This window comes from Dama dama, chromosome 14 (genome assembly GCF_033118175.1).
Source record: "Dama dama isolate Ldn47 chromosome 14, ASM3311817v1, whole genome shotgun sequence".
Lineage (NCBI taxonomy): Eukaryota > Metazoa > Chordata > Mammalia > Artiodactyla > Cervidae > Dama > Dama dama.
Genome location: NC_083694.1, coordinates 20,226,358 through 20,244,913, shown reverse-complemented (window position 1 = coordinate 20,244,913; position 18,556 = coordinate 20,226,358).

The window sequence follows — 18,556 nt, the reverse complement described above, 5'->3', positions numbered from 1 at the left end:
CTTGGAGTTGTAAGCTAGTCAAACAGTTCTGCTTTAGCTAAACAGGATGTTGTAGGGTTGGGAATATTAGCTTTGATAAGGGATACATCATTTGACAGCTGGCATATCAAAATCCATGCAATAATCAATAACTCTAATCACCACCATCACCTTTATAAAGTTTTTTTTTATTATTAAATCAATTAATGTATTTATTTGGCTGCCTTGAGTCCTAGTTGCAGAGAGTGGAATCTTCATCGTGATTTGTGAGATCTTTCTCTGCCACTCAGGGACTCTACAGCTGTGGTACAGAGGCTTAGTATTAAGAGTTTGGCTCACAGGCTCTGGCACATAAGGGCTCAGTAGTTTCAGCACATGAGCTTAGTTACTCCAAGGTTTGTAAGATCTTAGTTCCCTGACCAGGGATTGAACCCATGTCCCCTTCATAGCAAGGCAGATTCTCAACCACTGGACGACCAGGGAAGTCCCACCATCACCTTTTATTAAGTTGTAGTTGTGGATTTTTTCAAATAAGCACTTCATTTTCATTTTTACAAGTTAACTTTGAAATAACTGTGAGAGATTCCTGGGAATTATTTGTCCCCATATTGCAGTCGCGCAAAATAAGGCTTAGAGATATAAATTAACTTGCCTAAAATCACGTAGTTTTGAAAAACCTGGCCATACTCTTATTATCCCCAGTGGAGGACAGAAATGTGTTCTGCTCTATCCAGTGCATCTGATCGCCACTAAAATTTGGTGCCAGCATGATTAGAGCATGGGGTAGCAGCAAGAAGGACCTTCAGTGCAATGAATGTGCAGTAAACCCTTATTAAATGATGGAGCAAGCACCGCATGGAGTTTCGTCACTGATGGCAGGCACTGAGTGAAATCCCCTTCCGAAAGATGCGGCCATGCACTGATCCTTACATGCTCCTAAAAGCTCAAGGGAGAAATCTTCTGCAGGTTCACTGATTAAGAAATCACCCTACAGTTCAGGGCACGTGGGTTCGATCCCTGGTCGGGGAACTAAGATCCTACATGCCACAGAGCAAATAAGCCCAGATGCCACAACTAGAGAGTCTGAAACAAGAGACCCCGTGTGCTTCAACTAAGACCTGATGCAACCAGACAAATAAATAAATACTAAAAAACCAAAAACAAACAAAAAAATGCCCAAGGAATCAGCATGGGGAACACAAAGGATTTTTGTTTTTAGCATCCTTAACAAATCAAACCGTTTGGGACAAAACAATATCAATATGATTGTTTGAAAGATGTGTGTATTTTGTCAAGTCATAGGACTTTCCAATTTACTCTCCCAATGCGTTGCCTTTTTTATATTTTTGGTGGCCACACAGACATACTACCAGATATTTGATAATAAAAAAAAGACAATAAAAAAGACAATACCATGTCACTCTCTTAAAAAACACATTCAGCTCTAGTACAATAAATGTTTCTGGTACATAATTTCATGACCAACTGTGAGAAGTAAGGAAATGATGTCAGACTATGGAAGTTTTGCTTACCATGTACAATTGTTTTTCCCACTGTGTTAATATTTCATGCCATATAGTCACAGCATAGAATGCAAAGCACAAGCAGCAAAGCATGAAGAAACAGAGTGTGATCGCTAGGGTCCAGTCTTCCTATTTATTTTTCCCCATCTCAGTTTGGCTGTGCTCTGTCTAAGAAGTGTTCACTGTGTGATTTCCCCTGATTTTTATGCATTTTACCCTTGTCACTATAATCCAGCACCCTTCTTCTTTACAATTTTTTCTTAGTATTCCCTCCTTCAAGCTCCTTTCTTATCTTATTTCTAAGTTCAGTATTTTCCATGACATTTATTTAATAAACACTTATTTTTACACTCTGCTTATATTTTTATTAATATCATTATTAGTTTTGTTGGTAATCTTTTACAAAAGCTGCCTAGGTTTTCACTGCCTATCCCTAGTCTCTCAAAAAGCTGCAGTTTTATAAAACAAGAGGGTGTGTTCTGGCCTATCTACATGACATTTATGGGATAAATACTTGCGCATCCAGCAACACCAACAATCTAGGTCATAGCAGGAGAAGCATGAAGAAGGCAAAATACTGGTCTTGAGAAAATTAGTGGTATTTCCCAGGTGACCCTAGGGATAAAGAACCCTCTTGCCAATGCAGGAGACATAATGAGACAGAGACTGGATTCTTGGGTTGGGAAGAATCCCTGGAGGAGGGCGTGGCAACCCACTCCAGTACTCTTGTCTGGAGAATCCCATGGACAGAGGAACCTGAGACACTTCAGTCTCTGCTCATCTGAAAATTAGTGCTAATTACCCCTACTTCCTAGGTAGGTAATTAGGCTTCTATGGAATAACATGTCACACATCATGGTATACAGCACGTCTGGGGTACTGACTGAGCATTAGTTCCTTTCTTTTCTAATAATCTGTTGATGCATGTGTAGATAAAATAGGTTATCGGGCTTTTGGAAGTGGGGTGGGACAGTTCATCTCATACTCAATGACAGCAAGAGAGTGTTCATGGCCATGGCATGATAGGAATAGAGAAACACAGTGAAAAGGAAACATTAAAATTTTAAAAGTATAAAGAGCTAGGACTATCAGATAAAGCAAAATAGTCCCATTTCTGATGATATCATCACAATATTATTACTGTGGCTCCAAATCAAAAAAGCATTCAATTATGTTCCAAATATTATCCTTCTGAAGATGGAGACATATGTAACCCACTTAAGGTTTTCAACAAAGTAGTTAACTGTTTTTCAGTCTGGATGTATGAAACAGATGGCTAACCAGCTGAAACACCTCATCTTTATATTATGGTTTGAAGAGCTTTACATCTCTGTAGTTCACCATCTCTTCTTTTTCAAAAATATTATGACTCAGAAGTTCACAACTAATAGTGATGACCCCAGAATTAAAATGAAACCATGTAAAATAGAGAGTAGAGAGCAATTATTACTGATTTCTTTCCCAAAATCATGCAGGGTAAAGGAAATTTGTTTTAAATTAATTAAATTGATAACAAGAGTGACTTTGATTAGGTACATAAAGGTAAAGACAACTTTTAGATTGGCAATTTCCTAGAACATGCAATGAAGACCATATATTATTTTCTCTTTATCTAAGGAAATAATTAATAGAAAATTACTATATTTTAAGCCATTAATTTGATTTTTTTCTGTTTCTTACTACACTGGTTTCTACTTCTTATAATCCACTTAATACTGCCTATTTTTTATTTTAAATAAATAAATAGAAAACTACTATGTGTGTCAACCAAGGATTAAGTGCCCACCCCTTCAATGGCAGCAAGGTCATACACAGCAGTGATTAAGAGTTTGGGCATAAATAAGCCTTAACAGACACGTTTAGATTCAAGGTTTCCTGCTTTGAACTTCAGCTGATTACTTAAAACTTTCTGTGGCTCATTTTCTCTTCTCTTTGTGAAGCAGAGTTAATGTTCCCTATCTCCTAGTGCTGTTTTAAAGCTTATATTGAATGTATTCAATTCAGTATTGTTGTTCACTCGCTCAGTTGTGTCTGACTCTTTGCAGCCCCATGGACTGCAGCATACCAGGCTTCCCTGTCCACCACCATCTCCCAGAGTTTGCTCAAACGCATGCCCATTGAGTCGATGATGCCATCCAACCATCTTGTCTTCTGTTGTCCCCTTCTCCTCCTGTCTTGTATCTTTCCTAACATCAAGGTCTTTTCTAATGAGTCAGTTCTTCACATCAGGTGGCAAAAATATGGAAGCTTCAACTTCAGCATCAGTCCTTCCAATGAACATGCAGGGTTGATTTCCTTTTGGATTGACTGTTATGATTTCCTTGCAGTCCAAGGGACTCAAGAGTCTTCTCCAACACCAGAGTTCAAAAGTATCAGTTCTTTGGTGCTCAACTTTCTTTATGGCCCAACTCTCACATCCATACTTGACTACTGGAAAAACCATAGCTTTGACTAGATGAACCTTTGTCGGCAAAGTAATGTCTCTGCTTTTTAAAATGCTGTCTAGGTTTGTCATAGCTTTTTAATTTCATGGCTGCAGTCACTGTCCGCAGTGATTTTGGAGCCCAAGAAAATAAATATTGAATGTACGATTGTATACAATTAACAAAGTGCCTGGCACAAAGTAGTAACTCAGTAAATGATTGTTACATAAATTATAAATTATTACACACCCACACCCATGTATGTGTGTGTTTATTAAACCTCACACTATGAGGGGCTAACAATGAATGAATCTATGTATATTATGTTTCATTTTTTTCCTCTTTTTCTCTTTATATAATTACATAAAATCTCTAACAGAAAATGAACACAGGATAAGCAAAACATCATTCCCTAGTAGAGTATTACAAGCACTAGTAATGATGAATTACACTGTGTATGTTACAGTATTTTTAAATGTTGCTGCTCAGTCGCTTCACTCAGGTCTGACTCTTTGAAACCACATAGGCAATTATATATCATGAAAAATACTTTTGAGATTTGTATCTTTAACTTGATGTGAAAAATAAATTCAGTATCATGTCATATGAGAATATGAATGAGAACACTTTAAAAGTTATATTTAAAAAACTATTTTCTGCTTCATATTTCTAATTTTCTGCAACATATATTATCATATATGGCAACATATGCTTTATCATATGAATTTTGTTTAATGTTATACACTTAAGACTCATTAGTATATTTTGATCTGGTTTTTCACATTTCAACTGGCCTACCCATCATAAAAGTTTAGAAAATGAAACAAATAGCCAGTTTTCCTATTGGGTTTTTTATTTCAATACATATTACTAGATTATTCCGGTGACGCTATTGTCATACTTTTGAAATCTAACTGTGGCTTTTCACTTAATTCTTAAGGGTAACTTAGCATTCATTTTTATATCTCACAAAGCATAATCCCTATTTAATAATTAACTTCATATTTACAAATGGAGAAAGAATGTATTTGGCTCTTTAAATTTCCTAGGACTCTTTGTAACATGAACTAAACTCTTGGTATCTCTTGAAGCACAATTTTTAAAGTTTTCCTAAATAAGAAATCTAGTGACTATTATCTGGGATTACAATTATGTAATTTCCACTGCCATCACTGCAATGGAATACCTTTTATAATTAAAAGGCATGTAGTCATGCTTGGGCAAAATGGAATAAATTAAATTGTCCCCTAGTCGAGGTATAATAGAGCTTGTTTGGTTGGTCTTGGGGAGGGAAAAATGTTTTGACTATGTGCATGGGGAAAGAGGAAAGACTCAATAAATAATTTGTTTTTCATCACTCATCTTAATGCCAGAACTGAATTTCAAATAATAAGTCAAGTACAATTTCATGAAGGTACATCAAATGACATTTTATCCTTTTTTAGATCTAGAGAAATGGAGTTAAGGATGAGGAATGGCAGACTTTAGCAAACAGATTAAAAATAGCACATTACCTAAACGTTGAGTTACTCAAATTTAAAAAGCACACAGGCCTTCACATGTAAAACCAGTGTTTTTGGCTCTTGAGAAGAAAGGTTGTGACCTGGCTTTTAGCCTGTCTCCATTCTTGACCTCCTTTCTTTTAGTTCAAAGAGATTAAATCCATTTTCCTGGGCCAGCCATAGATGAGAACACCATGGACACTTTGGCTTCGAGATAGAGAAGGAAGAGATGGAGAAAAGGGACGATGAGCTCATAGGTCTTTTCCATCCTGTAGCCTGGGCTGGTGCCATTCCATCCCACACAACCCAAACGCCAGCCACCCCAGCTCCCTTGCCGAAGCGTTTTTTAACTCCCCACTAAACATTAACTAAGTGGGCTTTTGCACATTAGGTTCTTCCTCTAATACCACCAGCCCCATTTCTCTTTTGTAAACTACTCATTAGTCAGGAAGTTTTGCCCACTCTGAAACCTTCCCCAGTTCATAAGCAGAGCTACTCAGTCTTTCATATTGGCACTCATATCCCTTTGTTTATTCCCACTCTTACTCCATTTGATTGAAATGTGTCTTTTTTAAACAACCTTTTACTGTCAACCTTTGCTTAGCGAAGAATCTGGGTCCTGCTCCACTTTTTGGCCCTGTCCCTTCCAGATAGCTAGTAAACCAGAAAGACTTGTACACCCATACGGCAGGTAGATAAATAAATGGTGATGCAGGTATGGACACAGATGGAGATAAAGATATAAAGACAAATCGTACACAGATAGAAATAGTGATAAAAATCTAGTGATGATGCTTCAAGTATTTAAAAGAAAAACCTCAGAAACAGGATAGCACTAGACCTTTTATTTAGTCTGAGATCTGAAATTGAGATAAGAGGGGTAAAATAGTAGTAACTAAATGTGCAATTAGACTGCATAAACACTATGTACATCAGTAAGAGTTGGGGGTAGGAAGCTGCAATGTTTTCATGAACTTATGGTTAATGTCTTTGATTAAATTTGAAAGAAAGTGAAAGTGAAAGTCACTCAGTCATGTCCAACTTTTTCTACCCCATGGACTATACAGTCTATGCAATTCTCCAGACCAGAATACTGGAGTGGGTAGCCATTCCCTTCTCCAGGGGATCTTCCCAACCCAGGGATTGAACCCAGGGTAAAGCACGTGGATTCTTTACCAGTTGAGCCAGCAGGGAAGCCCAAGAATACTGGAGTGGGTAGGCTATTCCTTCTTCAGGGGATCTTCCCAACTCAGCAATCAAACCAGGGTCTCCTGCATCACAGGCAGATTCTTTACCAACTGAATATTGTTTACCAATCAGGGAAATCCTGATTAAAGTCCTGAGTATGAAATAAAGAATCTACTAGAATAAAGTGTAAACAAAAGTGAGTTGTCTTAAAGAGGGGAAAAGCTCTTTTCAAATGAAGTGGCAGAGGACTTTGTTATATTAAACTGGATGGGAATGGAACTGTCATTACAGTAAGGCCATTTATACTTTACAGGAAGAGAATGGGCCTCAGAAAAAATTGAGCAATAAAAGAAAGTAATCTAAAACCCCCTCTCTTTTTCCGTGTAAATCCACCTGCTATCAGTTCAGTTCAGTTCAGTCACTCAGTCATGTCTGACTACTTGCGACCCCATGGACTGCAGCACGCCAGGCCTCCCTACCCAAACCCATGTCCATTGAGTCGGTGATGCCATTCAACCATCTCATCCTCTGTCGTCCCCTTCTCCTCCTGCCCTCAATCTTTCCCAGCATCAGGGTCTTCTCAAATGAGTCAACTCTTTGCATCAGGTGGCCAAAGTATTGGAGTTTCAGCTTCAACCACCTGCTACAGATAACAACAAACAAATAAATGAAAATCTGAGGGCCCCATCATGAAGGTCAAACACATGATGTGAAAAAAGGTCAAACACATGATGTAAAAGAAGATCAAATTCACTCAATAGTTGTTATGGTTGAGAATGCTTTTATGAATGAAACATTAAGATGTATTCAACACTCAACACCAACACAGCAAAGAACATAACCTAGATGATCTAATTTGCAGAACTGGAGTAAAAATGAACTAATTCTGTTAGGGAGTTATAGGCAAACTATGGCAGAGGATCAAGTACAACTGAGAGAAGGAGGGGAAAAACTGCCCAGCTACTAACAATAAAGAAGCAACAAATTTGCAAAATGCATTACCTATTTCAGCAACTAGTAGGATAGTGCAGGAATACTGGCTAGATTGACAATATAACTGTACTTACTGGGGTATGTCTTTCTTCCTTTTTTCCTTTCTTTCCTTGGGGGTCAATGGGTGTAGATAGAGGCATGGAGGATGGAGGGTTTTTCTCATTTTCCATGCAGTTGACTTACAAATGCTATCTCCATCATGATAAAGAGGCATTTGTAATGTTATTCAGGCTGGCAGTCAAACTGACAACACATTTTATATATTACCTAAAATGTTGAAGAAGAAAATTTCTTAATATTCATTCAATAACCTAATATTCATTTGTAAAAAGCATGAAGTTGGCCTCATGAGCTAAGAAATTGAATTTGCAAGCTGTTAAATGTCAGAGATGACCCCTGGGAGTTTTTGAGGTGGGATGATGTGGTGAAGAGCAGGCTTCAGGTCATGTTTTATACAAGAAGTTTAATTGTTCTGGCTAGGAAGTAGAAGTGACTCATTGAGTTGAAGTGGTCTCTGTCTCCCAACATAGATTTCAAATGGGGGAGGATAGTGTAGCAATAATATCTTTAAAAGAATTGGACTAGTTCACTTTAGTCTTTTAACTACTTCCATACAGATTCATTTGTTTTGGACACAAAAGTTGATAGCAGGCCAATGACAGCAAAAAACAGTGTCTTTGTCACCCCTTCTGAACCCATACAAACCTTTTCACTGTGTTTAAAGCAGGCTTTTTTTTTTTTTGCCAAAGAAAATTGCATGCTGTTCAGCCTTTTCTGAACTTTTATTGAAGAACCTTAAATGGTTTATATTTATAAAGAATTGTAAAGGCATCATGACACCAAGTTTGTGGAATGGTATTTTCTAGTCTTATTTTGATTATTCTTTCAGAAATTTTCATCCCACTCAGGTATGAGTATTTTTGATTTGATGTCAGGTCATTCATGGTAATTTCACTGCCATATGATTTAGATGCTGAGTTTCTCACATGACTTTGAAAGGCTATGACCAGCTGGGGATTTATAATCACAGCATTTACTAATTACCTGCCTTCTCTTTAATCAGTCTTTTTTAAACCCTGATACTTATAAATATGAAGTGTAAGATATCTCCTCATTATTCATTGAGTCTTATTTCTCTAAAGAAAGATATACTGCTAGAAGAATGTTATCATAACTTAATAGTAACCACAGTCTCTTCAGTCCTCACCCCTGACAGAGTAATTAGAGTATTAAAAAGATACAGAGAGACAGGTATTCTCAAGGAAGGGAAACAGCCATCTCTAGGAGAACCTGTGTCAACAAAAAACCAAAACAAAGCATAGCACAGGAACACACAAACAAAACCATCTGACTAAGATGATTGAGGTACACTCTGAAGGAAAAATAGAAGTCAACTAGGGAAACAGAGATTAAGTGTTACACCCAATACAGTGGAGACAGACATTCTGTGGTGGCAGCTAGCTTGTGGGTCAGTTAAGAGAAGTGTCATAAAATATAAGATGAGAAAATTATACTAGGGTGAAATCCTAAAGGATCTCAATTTGTCAAGTTAAGTTTGAATTTGATTCTATGCATAATGGTAAAGTAGTCAAAACATGATAGATATTTTTAGACTAGTCTGGAACTTTAGGAGGCCATTTTGATTGCCCAGATCTAAGGCAGAATAATAGAAATGGAAAGAAAGAACTCAAAGTTTCCAGAAATCATGAAGGCAGAATTAATAGGGATTGGTAATGGATTAAAATGGGGAGTAATGTGGGAGTTGAAAAAGTCAAATGTCTGTTAATCTTTTGCAGTGGAAAAGTAAAATAATAGGTTCTATTTTGGTCAAGATGAACTTGAAGCTCCCGTGGTTCACTTATGTGGAACCCTGCCGAGGGAAGTTGAAATATCAAATTAGAAATTCTGGAGAGGTCAAGGCCAAAGGACTGGAATCTGGAGCTAATAATGTGAATGCAATCAAGGAAGTCTGGGGAAAGTGTGGGTTCAAAACCCAGAACAAGTAGAAGGTTTTTTGTTTTGTTTTTCAATGTTGAAATATAATACAGATTAAAAAAAAATAAAAAAAACCTCAAGTCATGAGTTTGCAGTTACAACAAAGGAAAAACTAATCCAACCATCCCTCAGGTTAAAAAATAATAAAGCATTAACAGCATCTGAGAAGCTCCTGCATTTTCTCTTCCAACTACTGTAGTCACTGTTCCCAGAGTTGCCATGATCTTCACAATTGGCTCATTACTCCAAGTTCCAATTGATTTTTCAGCATCCAATTCTTAAATGTAATGGCCAAAGATTATTAAACATTTGAGAAAACATTTAACCTGAAAAACTACAGGTATAAATGTGTATACACATATTATATTTTTTATATTATTTAGGTTATTTTATGTATACACAAATGCACATATGATGGCTCAGCGGGTAAAGAATCCACCTGCAGTGCAGAAGATACAGGAGACGCAGGTTTACTCCCTGGATCTGGAACAACCCCTGGAGAAGGATCTGCGGTATTCTTGCCTGAGAAATCCCCTGGGTAGCAGAACCTAACAGGCTACAGTCCAAAGGGTCACAACGAGTTCAACACAACTGAGTGACTAAGTACACATACACACATATGCATACAAGCATATAGTTTTTGTGCAACTGTGAAGCAAGAACAGGTTGCAATAAAAAGGAACATTTGGAGAATTAAAAAGGAGCCCTTGGAAAATAAAAATATATTAGGATAAATTAAAACTGTAAAAAAAAAACAAAAACAAAAAGATCTATAAACTAAACTAAAAGAACTCTAAGAAGGGAAAACGACAGATGAAAAATATGAAAGACAGGAAAAAATGAGCTCAGTTTAGAAAGCCAGGGTATGACTAACTCAAATTTAAGAAATATTCAAAAAATAAGCAAGAATAAGTCAAGGAAACTTTCTAAAACTGAAGAACATGACTAGATTTATTTATTTATGTATATATGTATTTTGGCCATACCTTGCAGCAGGAAGGATCTTAGTTCCCAGACCAGGGATCAAACCCATGCTGCCTGCAAAGCAAGAATGGATTCTCAACCACTGCACAGCCAGAGAAGTCTCTGAAGTTCTAGATATAAAAAATCTGATCAAATGCTCAAAAGACCAAAGAAAAGAATTCACAGTAAGGCATACGCCATTGCAGAATTTATCAGCACTGTACACAAAGAAACTTTAATGTATCTAGAGAAAAATTTTTTTAAGTCTTCATTAAGAATTTTAGGATCAGGATGGGTTTAGTCTTCTCAAAAACAACAAACATTAGAAACCATGGAGAAACACCTTTCAAAACCTTAGGGAAAATGTTTTCCAGCTTGAAATTCCCTGCTCCACTAAACCATCATGTCAAGTAGGATGTGAGAATGAAGTTTTCAGTATGATGGTTTTAAAAAGTCCCTCCAGCATCCAAAGTAGTTACAAGAAACTACTAGAGGATATGCTCCATCAATAATAATAATAAGCAATAACCAATCTTGTGCAGGTCAGTTTTTCCATACAGTTTTCTCGATGCTTTATATATATTTCATTTCTTTATCATAACATGTCTATTATGATAGAAAATATTATTATCCCCATTTTATAAAGGAGGGAATTTGAGACTGGAGAAACTGAGAAATATCCCCAAGATCAAGCACCTATCAAGTGAAAATAGTAGGACTCAAGCCCAAGAAATCTATTTCTGCAATGAGAGACCAAGCAGACTGAGCAGCAAGAAGAATCGGGAAGCTGGAATCCAGTGCAACAGGAAGGTGAGGAGGATTCCCATTTACAGGATTAACAGGGTGATGGCTGTGTAGCAGTGTGGATCAAAAAGACCCTGAGTGGCTGATCAAACCCAGAGGAAAGGCAGCGCTACCTAGCAACAAGCATTAGTAATGATTGGCAACGAACACCAAGAAGGGACTCACAGGGTTTATCGTTATCAATATTTGGGAGTCCCAGATTTCTGAGACTCAAATTCCTGTACTCCTTTTCCACTTTGGTTTTAGAGTAACAAGGACCCTGTGAACACAGGCAAGCTGCCAAGTTTTAGGGTCTCTCAGTTTATAAACCTTGTTTATCACAAAGTCATATTTTGATTACATGATTACATTAATTTTCATTCCTCCATGCAGCTGTATCCCATTAATCAATGAATTGCAGGTTTATTTATAGTAAGAATGCTAGGTGTATCCTGTGAAAGCATTCCTAGATTGATAATATGGTGGTTCTTGAAGAACACTCATATATCTTTTAGCTACATTTATATTTCAGGCATTATTTTAAGGTCTTTCTAACAAAGGTCAGGCTTGCCTCAGGTGGCCCTGAGTGGGGAAATGAAAGTTATAGACTGGCTGTTAACACTTTCCTTCCCAGACAGCCTAGAAAACAAACCAGAAGGTTTAAATTTCTGGCAGGAAGTTTGGTATTAAATTAGTGAGTAGAACATAGCAGAGTAAGCAAGCCAAAAAGAGAGTCAATTATTAATTACTCAATTATTAATTCCAAAAAAATAGATACATTGCTAAGTGTATATAATTAGAATAAATATCTTGAATCAGTTGTAAATAATGTTTAGGTACTCATTGTAAACACAAGTATTTATAGAATAAAATTTGTCATTGTTTTGTAAATTGTCAATAAAATTTGTAATTGTTAGGAAGATAAGTGAGGGAATATGCGTGTGCTTGGGAAAAGAGAGTAATGTCCCATTTTTCACCATGGATATCTAACAGATGATAGCAAAAAGTTTAAATAAATTAAATGGCCATATAAACAAATATTGTATACTTTGGAAAGTGAAGTGAAAGTCGCTCCATTGTGTCTGACTCTTTGTGACCCCATGGGCTATACAGTCCATGGAATTCTCCAGGCCCGAATACTGGAGTAGGTAGCCTTTCCCTTCCGTAGGGGATCTTCCCAACCCAGAGATCGAACCCAGGTCTCCCGCATTGCAGGTGGATTCTTTACCAGCTGAGCCACAAAGGAAGCCCAGACATACAGGAGTGGGTAGATTAGCACTTCTCCAGGGGATCTCCCCCCAGCCACCCAGGAATCAAACCAGGGGCTCCTGCATTGCAGGTGGATTCTTTACCAACTGATCTCTCAGGGAAGCCCCTCAGGGAAGCCCTTCAGGGAAACCCATCAGGGAAGCCCCTTGAAATAGTGGAGTGGGTAGCTCTTCCCTTCTCCAGGGCATCTTCCCAACCCAGGGATGGAACCCAGGTCTCGTGCATTGCAGGCAGATTCTTTACCAGCTGAGCCACCAGGGAAGCCCTACTTTGCATTACTTCGGAAAGATAAAGAAAAATGCCAAAGGAAACATCTAAACTTAATATAAGTGATTGCTTCTGATGAGCAGTAAATTTCCAGGAACTGGAGGGACAGAGAAACACACTGTTTTACAATATGAGACTTATAAAACTATTTTTCTTTTCTTAACCTATGTATAAATATAACTTTGATGAAATATTACAAAATTTCGATTTTTAAAGAGTTAATCCATGAATTTTCATTTCATAAAATAAATAACAAAAAAATCTGAAGAAGAAAGAACATTAATCAACATGAAAGAGGGAGAAGAAATTCTTTAAAAAACTGAGACTTGAACCAAGGAATGGTTCAAGGAATGGAATTCAAATCAGCAGAGGTTGAGAAATGAATAGGAGATATGAACATTTGGGAATAAAGAGCCGGACACTTAGGTATTTAATTATTCAATTGCTGTTTATTTTTATAAGAAAATAAGACACATGGGAGGAGAGAATGTCTCAATGGCAGAATGTAAGATTTAAGAGAAATTTTTTAATGATCTGTAAGATTATATTGTTTGTGAAAAAAAAATTAAAAATACACAGAAAGGAAATTGTGTATCTATGAAGGTAACAAACTAGTGGTTTCACAGCATCCAGATAAAACCTATCCTTTCATTCATTCAGCAATATGATACCATTGCTGTGTGTGAAGAGGAGACCAAAGGTGACTGTAAAATACAGATGAGAATACAAAACCATCTCTGATGTTTACTCGCTCACAAAATATACTTATAGCTTGCTTGAGGGAGAAAGAAAAGTATAAATTCTCCATCTTTGCATTTAGGAAGCAATTACTAGACTGGAATATTGGATCATAAGTACTTGGGAATACGGCATTATCAGGCCACTACCTTCCTGACCTATATTTCAGTGCTAGAAATGATGGACAGCCAGCATCAAAGATCAGAAATGGATGCACAACAGACTTAAACTTTCCATTTTCCCTCTCTCCTTCACTTGTTTCTATCCAGATTCCACATATATGTGTTAATATACTACATTTGATTTTCCCCTTCTGACTTACTTTATTCTGTATGGCAGTCTCCAGACACAGATGTAAAGAACAGATGTATGAACACCAGGAGGGAAAGGGGGGTATGTGTGGGAGGAATTGGGAGATGGGGATTGACATATACACTGCTATGTATTAAATAGGTAACTAATGAGAACCAACTGTATAGCACAGGGAACTCGACTCTGTGCTTTGTTGTGACTAAATGGGAAGGAAATCCCAAAAGAAGGGAATATATGCATCTGTGCACATCATAGTTTTGCTGGGCAGCAGAAACCAACACAATATTGTAAAGCAACTATACTCCAAGAAAAAATTAATTTTAAAAAAAGATATGATAAAGGATACAGATGAACAGCCAGATGAATCAGATTCACAGGGCAAGGTACATAGGAAGGGTGAGGAGTGCCACACCCCCTCCAAGTACACTACCCTCCCAGCACCTCCACATGTTCACCAACCTAGAACGTTCCATGCTTGTGAGCATTTGCTGGAGGCTTCCTCACGCAGGCATGAGCGACCATGAATTCCATTTATAGGCTCTCTTCTCAGCCCTGGGATTCAGGGTTGAAAGTTCCAAGTTTCTAATCAAGGCTTGGTCTTTCTGGTGGCTAGCCCCCATCCAGGTTCATACCATGGATCACCTTATTAGAATAAAAGACACTCCCATCATCCAGAAAATCCCAAAGGATTTAAGAACTCTGTGTCAGACACCCAAGGTCAAAGACCATATATTACAACCAGAGTTGCTCCTAGTGTTCTCATCACTTAACAGATTACACGCATTTTAGGAGTTCTGTGCCAGGAACCAGAAGCTCTGCATGCGTGCGTAGTTCTGTCCGACGCTTTGTGACCACATGGACTGTAGCCCACTAGGCTCCTCTGTCCATGGGATTTCCCAGGCAGGCATACTGGGGTGGGTTGCCGTTTCCTTCTGCAAGGGATCTTCTGGCCCAGGGATTGAAGTCACATCTCCTGCATCACCTGCATTGACAGGCAGATTCTTTACCACTGAGCCAATATATTTTCTATTATTTCATAGGATCATTTATATCCTGTTACTGTGCATTTTCCCCTAATCATTGTCTACATATTTTAAATAAACTTTTTAATTTTAAAATTGTTTTGGATTTATAGAAAATAATGAAAATATCAAGAGTTCTCATAGAGCCCACACACCCAGGTTCACTTATTAGTAGAATCTAAGATTAGCATTCTCCAAGCTAGGCTTCAGCAGTACATGAGCCGAGAACTTCCAGATGTTACCAGGATTTAGAAAAGGCAGAGGAACCAGAAGTCAAATTGCCAACATCCATTGGATCATAGAAAAAGCAAGAGAATTCCAGGAAAACATCTACTTCTGCTTCATTGACTATGCTAAAGCCTTTGTGTGGATCAGAACAAACTGCAAAATTCTTAAAAGGATGGGAATACCAGACCACCTTACTTGCCTCCTGAGGAACGTGTATGCACGTCAAGAAGCAACAGTTAGTTAGAACCAGACGCAGAACAATGGACTAGTTCCAAATTGGGAAAGGAGTACATCAAGGCTGTATGTTGTCACCCTGCTTATTTAACTTATATGCAGAGTACATTATGTAAAATGCTGGGCTGGAAGAAGCACAAGATGAAATCAAGATTGCCAGGAGAAATAGCAATAACCTCAGATATGCATGTGACACCATCCTTATGGCAGAAAGCGAAGAGGAACTAAAGGGCCTCTTGATGAAAGTGAAAGAGTAGAGTGAAAAAGTTGCCTTAAAACTCAACATTCAAAAAACTAAGATCATGGGATCCAGTCCCATCACTTCATGGCAAATAGATGGGGGAACAATGGAAACAGTGACAGACTTTATTTTCTTGGCTCAAAAATCACTGCAGCCATGAAATTGAAAGATGCTTGCTCCTTGAAAGAAACACTATGAGAAACCTAGATGGTGTATTAAAAAGCAGAGACATTACTTTGCTGACAAAAGTACATCTAGTCAAAGCTATGGTTTTTCCAGCAGTCATGTATGGATGTCAGAGTTGGACCATAAAAAAGGCTGAAAGCCAAAGAACTGTTTTAAACTGATGTTTTTAGACTCTTGAGAGTCCCTTGGACTGCAAGGAGGTCAAAAGAGTCAATCCTAAAGGAAATCAGTCCTGAATGTTCATTGGTAGGACTGATGCTGAAGCTGAAACTCCAATACTTTGGCCACCTGATGCAAAGAGCTGACTCATTAGAAAAGGCCCTGATGCTGGGCCTTTTGAAGGTTGAAGGCAAGAGAAGGGGACGACAGACAGAGGATGAGATGATTGGATGGCATCACTGTCTCAAGTTTGTCTCACCTGAGTTTGAGCAAGCTTCGGGAGATGGTGAAGGACAGGGATGCCTGGCGTGCTGCTGTCCATGGGGTCACAAAGAATCGGACACGACTGAGTGAGCAACAACAACAAGAACAACAACATTACCATGGCCCATTTGTCACAGCTAATGAATTGTGAGTGACCCATTATTCTTAACCGAAGTCCATATTGGATTCAGAATTCCTTAGTTTTTACCCAGGGTCCTCTTGCTGCTTCAGGATCCCATCCAGGGCACCGCATTACTTTTAGTCATAGTGTCTCCTTAGGCTCCTCTTAGTTGTGATAATTTCTCTAACTTGTTTTTGATGAACTTGACAGTTTTGAGGAGTGCTGGCCAGGGGTTTCGTAGAACGTCCCCAACTGGGATTTGTCTGATATTTTTCTCATGATTAGACTGGGGTTAAGACTGGAAAGGAAAAGTTCCAGTTTCATCACATCATATCAAGAACACATCCTATTGACATGACTTGACACTGTTGATATCGCTTGAGCACCTGGCTGAGGTAGTGTTTGTCCAGGTTCTTCGAGGAAAGTTATTTTCCCCTTCTTCTCATACTGTCTTCTTCGGGAGGAAGTCAGCATGTGCAGCTCACAATTAAATAGTAGGGATTTATGATCCACATCCTTGATAGCCAAGTATCTATATAAATTATTTGCAATTATTGTGCATAAGAGATTTTTCTTTTTATTTATTTATTTATTTTTATTTTTTAAGGCTATTTTTATTTTATTTTTTTATTAGTTGGAGGTTAATTACTTTACAATATTGTAGTGGTTTTTGTCATACATTGACATGAATCAGCCATGGATTTTTTCTGTGTGTCCTATTTTTTTTTTCAATCATTTATACCAGTATGGACTCATGAATCTTTATGTTTTAGGTTATGACTATGCTTTTTATAAAAATTAATTTTTATTTGAGCATAGTTGACTTACAGTGTTGTGTTAGTTTCTACCACACAGCAGAGTAGATCAGTTACACACATGCATATATCCACTCTTTCTACATATAGGTCATTACGGCATATTGAGTAGCATTCCCTGTGATATTCAGAAGGTCATTATCAATTATCTCTTTCATAGATACAGTAGTGTTTATATGTCAATCCCAATTTCCTCATTTCTCTCTCCCCCCACCCCCCCTTGGTGACCGTATGTTTGTTTTCTGCATTTTTGACTCTATTTCCATTTTGTAAATAAGTTCATTTGTATCATTTTTTTTTTAGATTCCACATATAAATGATATTATATGGTATTTGTCTTTCTCTTTCTGACTTATTTTGCTCAGTATGATCATCTCCAGGTCTCTCCATGTCACTGCAAACGGCATTATTTCATTCTTTTTATGGCTGAGTAGTATTCCATTCTATATATGTACCACATCTTCTTTATCCATTCATCCATCAAAGAACATTTAGGTGGCCATGCATGTTGAATCAAGCTAGCTGTTCTGTCCTTAAGTCTTAAACATCATTCAGGATGAAGACAGATTTTCTGAATAGAAAATCACAGCTTACATATGACTCTACGAGGAAAACTTGAGCAGTTCAGAAAGCAGCATATTAACCTAAAGGCAAGTGCAGTTGTGGGGGCAGATGAAGTTTAAGGACTTGTCATTTATGTGGATACCTGACATAAAATTATTATTTACACCTTGGACTTTTTTGCCTCAGCTATAAAAGCAATTACTGTGTATTCTAATTTTGCTATTTCTTTTGAGTAAGTGATTGGATTTTTAGAAAGTTCACTATTTTCTTTAATGATTTATATACCTATATTTTCCCAAGAGAGCATATCCCCCTACTCTATAAAGAAAATTCATTTCTTAGGAGAGTGAGATATATCAGCATTAAAAAGCACATCCATAGATATGCTAAAAGTAATAATCATATCCATACACCCACAACTATTTTGAACTTTTGTGCATGTATAAAAAATAAGCTAGGAAGGGACTTATTTAGACTTTTAGTTATGTATGTTTAGAGTCATATTATCCTTAAAATAAAAGATACTCTTTGGTGTTTATTCTTAAATATATCACATTGTGTTAATGTATATGGCTATCTATCAGACTGTTTAAAAAAAAGTGCAGAGTTAATACCATTGTAACTTTTGAATTTATAACTGTGAACTTATTTGTTTAATGCTTGTAGGGTATCTAGGTTAATTAGGACCAATTGGTAGCTCAGATGGTAGAGAATCTGCCTGCATTGCAGGAGACTTGGGTTCCATCCCTGGGTTGGGAATATCCTCTGGAGAAGGGAATGGCTACCC